The sequence below is a fragment of the Triticum aestivum genome, chromosome 5D, assembly GCF_018294505.1.
Source record: "Triticum aestivum cultivar Chinese Spring chromosome 5D, IWGSC CS RefSeq v2.1, whole genome shotgun sequence".
Lineage (NCBI taxonomy): Eukaryota > Viridiplantae > Streptophyta > Magnoliopsida > Poales > Poaceae > Triticum > Triticum aestivum.
The window spans coordinates 439,896,465-439,901,751 of record NC_057808.1 but is presented as its reverse complement, the minus strand read 5'-3'; the positions used below and the strand labels follow the sequence as shown (position 1 = coordinate 439,901,751).

The 5,287-nt window shown below is 42.3% G+C and overlaps 1 long non-coding RNA gene across 2 annotated transcripts; it reads right to left on the bottom strand.

The window, feature by feature from the left end:
* Window positions 1–3,491: 3,491 nt before the first annotated feature.
* On the bottom strand, window positions 3,492–5,051 carry LOC123125361 (uncharacterized). 2 transcript variants are annotated; one of them, XR_006461387.1, is made up of 4 exons: window positions 4,954–5,051; window positions 4,496–4,869; window positions 3,631–3,843; window positions 3,492–3,510 (listed from the first exon to the last, which is right to left on the bottom strand). It is a non-coding gene; the product is annotated as an uncharacterized lncRNA (long non-coding RNA). The 2 variants fall into 2 exon arrangements; XR_006461388.1 differs by having other exon boundaries at window positions 3,494–3,510; window positions 4,085–4,869.
* Between the last annotated feature and the right edge of the window lie 236 nt (window positions 5,052–5,287).

The window sequence follows — 5,287 nt, the reverse complement described above, 5'->3', positions numbered from 1 at the left end:
GTCCGAATTGGACAAGGAGGGGGCGGCGCCCCCCCCCCCCCTTTCCTTTCCCCCTCTCTCCTTCCCTCTCCTCTCCTAGTCCAACAAGGAAGGGAGGGAGTGCTACTCCCGGTGGGAGTAGGACTCCTCCTGGCCGGCCGCACCTCCCCCCTTGCTCCTTTATATACGGGGGCAGGGGGCACCCCATAGACACAACAATCGATCTCTTGATCTCTTAGCCGTGTGCGGTGCCCCCCTCCACCATAATCCACCTCGATAATATCGTAGCGGTGGTTAGGCGAAGCCCTGCGTCGGTAGAACATCATCATCGTCACCACGCCGTCGTGCTGACGGAACTCTCCCTCAAAGCTCGGCTGGATCAGAGTTCGAGGAACGTCATCGAGCTGAACGTGTGCTGAACTCGGAGGTGCCGTGCGTTCGGTACTTGATCGGTCAGATTGTGAAGACGTATGACTACATCAACCGCGTTGTGCTAACGCTTCCGCTTTCGGTCTATGAGGGTACATGGACAACACTCTCCCCTCTCGTTGCTATGCATCACCATGATCCTGTGTGTGCGTAGGAATTTTTTTAAAATTACTACGTTCCCCAACACCTCAAGCTCCCAGAGACAAGTCGCATCCACCAAGTCTTCTATGTCTTCCTACTCCGTGAAACACTGCCACCTTCATCCATGGTCAAACCAGTCCTGCCAGCGCAACTACCTGCTAACATACTACCTCCAGTTCCGGAGCAAGTATTGAAATGCCATATTTTCTGTTGCGGCAACATCGACATTGCTCGTCAAGTGGTCTTTGCAGTCAACATTGTTGGCATCTTGGGAAGATTACTTTGAGCTTCGTTCAAGGGGGAAGGGATGTCACGTCCACTACTTCCATCTCTACAACTCCAGAAGGTTCGGCCCGTGCCAAGAGGAAACATCGACCCAATCACCGATACGACCCAGTGACCTGTGCGACGTGAAGACGTAGCCTCGACGTGACCTTCTGGTTGACGTATGTTGGTGTCAAATAGGGGCAACCACGCTTGGAGCAAGGCGCAAATGGGGTGGCCCACTATATATAGCAAGCTCACTTGAGCGGGGTTTTTTCTTCTGTTTTTCTCTTTTGTTTTTAATTTGAATATTTTAGAACATGCCTGTTGGATATTGTTTTACGGATCTAATATATATTAAACCTATTAAAAAATTAAGAAATGATTTAAAATGTTCAATGGGTATTAAGAAAAGTTTGCCTTCCATTTAAAAAGTTATTGTGTATAAAACAGTTCACCATATATTTTGAAAAATTCATCATCCATTAAAAAAAGAGTTCAACGCATATTAAAATAAAACATCAATGTATATTAAAAAATAACATTGTATATAGAAGTTCAATGTATATTTATAAAAATCATCATAATGAAAAAAATGGTCAACGCATATTTCGAAAAGGTTAAAGAAGTTCAGCATGCATTAAAAAAGGCTAAACATATATAAAAAATTATTCAATGTGAATGAAAAAATTCACTGTGTATTAAAAATATACTGACCAAGCCTTTAAAAAAGAAAAGATAAATAGGAAAAGGAAACATGGAAAAATAAAATAAAAGACAAAAAACGAAGAGAAAAGGAACAGAAACAAAAACAAAACCACTGAAAACCGGACACACAGTGAAAAAGTCACACAAAACCGCAAAATAAAATCAGTAAAACGACTGGGAAGCTGACATAATGCCAACTTGGGTTGCGGCCCAGCAGCGAGCGAACGACCGCAGGCGTCGGCGTCAACTAGGAGGAACTAGTATAATGCCCGTGCGTTGCCACGGGCCAAAATAATTATATATAGAGAGATAGTATCATCCAAATAAACTGTAATTCATCATATGGATGTTGCATGCGACTTATAGTTGTATTGCTATAAATTTCAGTCCTTCTAATACATATTTTCTGGTCCCATATATAAACACACTGCATGAGTTCAGCGTGTATAAAAAAGACGGTGACATAAAATTCTGCAATTAACAAAAATGCACTTCGCTTGAAGTGTATGTATCTCGATGAGTTTTTTTACTCTCTCAACATATTAGGGAAATGAAGATGTTCTCCCCCACGCAGCCAACAACCCCCCCCCCCCCCCCCACCCACCGTGGTGTCGGCATAGATGCAGATGTCCTCCTTCGGCTTGGATTGTTTCAACCAGCTCACGTCCCTCCCGCGCTAGTGTATGGGGAGGCGCGGGAGCAATGCGTCATGTAAAGTTTGATGTACTCGGTGGAGGGCCGGCTAGAGGATGAGGTGCTGACCGTGACACGAGAGGTGGGCATCTCTAAGCCGGCCAAGATGCGGTGCGTTGTCGGTGTGCCTCATGTGCTCGCCGGCACCAGTGGCGTGCTTGGCTCCCGCATTGGCTTTGGGAAGACTCTTGTTCAGTTGCTCCCTCTAGTTTAGGTACTTGGACTGACTCGGGCATTCGGAATCAAATGGTGATAGTGTGGGGCCTATGTTTGATCAGATGGTGGATGTTGTCATATTTCTCGAGGAATCCACCAAGAAGGTTGCGACCTCATCGTCCTAGTAGATATCCTATTCACAGGCGAGTTTGTTCCCTTTACAAACCAATTCTTTCTCACAGGTAATGGCAGATCAGTGATTGTTTTCTGTTTAGTTCTTTGCCTTGTTGGTGAAGGAAGTGAAAACAATATGATCATACAGGGAAAAATCTTCTTCAATGTGGATCTTCTAGAAGATTTTGATATACATATTGGTCAATACATGTATATACAAGTACAGAACCCACTCCATCTTCAGCTATAATATAATGTAACTGCAGTTCGACACTTCTGTTAGAGATGTATGATATGACTACTGCACCTTTGTGGTTTGCGCACTTTTTTTGTTGTTTAATTTGCAAGACCTATGTCGAATTCCTCAAGAATTTAGCTTAGTCTGTTTGCCAATATGATCTATATAGTCGGCTGCATGTGCCTTGCCAATGTTCGTGTAGTTATACTTGTCATGTGATTAATTTATGCAGTTATTACCTGATACCATTTTTTACTCTTGATCGACTTATCCAATTCACTGATCAATTGGTTAGATAGAGAGATGGTTATTTTGCCCATTAATTGCTTAAATAAAGACTAAACCCACAAGTTCACCCTTGAAGTTGAAAGTTATAGTTGAATGCCGTGTGTTGCCACATATTTTTTTAGAAATAAATTCATTGATCAAATATCGTAGTAATTCACAACGTATATGTGGCATACAGTTTTTGACTATATACTGAGAATATGATATGATAAGTATCGTCTAGGAGCCCATGCTCACTGTCTTCACTGGTCTGATGTCCATCATCACTTCTCCTCTGCTCTGATGTCCATACACGACGATGGAGGTCTTGTATCCATGCTCTAGGTTCTGACCACATGAGCATAACGGTGAACTCTCATTTATGTTGCCCCCTTCGACATTCTCCCTCGTGCTCTCTTGCCCTGCCATGTCTAGCACCGCCTGCCCGCTCACCAACATATCTAACAATTCCTCAAAAGTTCAAGGATGACACAAAATTTAAAACATATGGTGATAACAAATTTAGCCCACGGATTGGAAGGAAGAAATGGTTTCCCCCCATGACATGCTGTCCAACTAACCTAGCTCAGAAATGTGGAGAATAGGTCCAAGATGTCCCAGTGCAGTTTGCTATTGAGAATTGAGATCCTTTCCTTCAACAATCCAAATCAGTCTCTATAAGAATAATTAGAGAAATGCTACTGATGACCCATCTACACAATTGGAAGTGTTCTTTCCTGCTCCTAAACCATGAACCTGAGAGTTATAATTTGCTTCGTGTTCATTCCTTGGTCCTGCATGGAACCAAACATTACTCATAATCAGCTCAAAAAACATTACCCACAATGCTTTTTTACGCAACTAAAAGAAACATTCAAAGAAAAGTCCGAACAACTTCACTTTAATGAAACAAATTCAGTCAAAAATTTGTTCTCGCTGGCGATCACATCAATATAAAATAGAAAGTATCTTTCAATTTTTAAGTTGTAAGGTGCAGCATCCTTTGTCGTCTACTTTGATGCCCAATCTGCATACCTTCTTGAAGAAAACTGAATAAATTGTCTAGTCCACACCCTATATCAGCTTCATCGCGCATAGTTGAATAATGCAGTAGAACAGTTGTACTAATGCCAAAAAAATGCAGGGTTCAATTGTCAGAAGTCTCCCTAATGACATGTTATTTATTGTTGTCGTTGCACACACTGAATCTTGTTATTCCACCTGCAGCTAGATGCCTAGATGAACAAATACATATCAGATTTGATTATAGAAGGGATTAATAAGAGGACATCACTAAAATGTGAAAAAATGAAGGTAATATTAGCGTATTTTACCAGAAAATATCATTGTGCAAATTAGCAAACACCTTCCGTGCATAGTAGCTAGAGAGGTGAAAATAATTGAACTGTAACATCATGACATATTGGAGATAAGAACTCAGTTAACCTTTTATGTGGCATCAGCTTCGCATCAGATCAATTCCATGGATAAAAATCAACTTGTTCGTAACGTGGTACTACCCTCTTAGGCTCTCATGCTCTTTCTCTTGCAGATGCACGTGATCCCAAATTCAGAGGACGACAGTAAAGGCTTGATCATATACCGTGGCTGCCGTTCTGATCTGAGTGCGGCAACTACAGTCATCGTGGTGATTCTGCCTTCAAGCATAGCCACGGCGGTCGTAACCAGCGGAGGCGGTTCCAGCACCGTCGCACCGGAGTCAAGATTACCTAGCATGCATGTCACACGCATGGCCCACGGACGCTATGTAGCTACCCGCACCGAAATCACAGGAAACCCAACATAACATGACACACACCCTGCAAGAACCGAGGAATCTAGTGAAGAATCGGCAAATATTAATATATTATAACCTAAGAAGAAACATAACATTTCGAGCTAACCTGAGATATCAAAGGCCCCGGAGGTCGATGGGACGACGCGGTCGTGTCCGTCTCCTCGTCGTGGCCAACCTGATTCAGCAGATGAATACAGACCGCGTTGGCTGCACCAATAAAAGTTTGTATAAACAGGATAATCATAGATCTAATACAACATCAAGGTTCAGGTTTCACGATTGCATTCAGTACATGAATTCTAGATGTGTTATGACTTATGGCTAATGTGTCATTGTACAGTCGAAATTACTCGAATGAAATATAAGAAATCAGTTGGTCTTTCACAAACACGATTTTGAGTCAACATTATGTCCACTTTTACAACAGATGGCAAGTCATA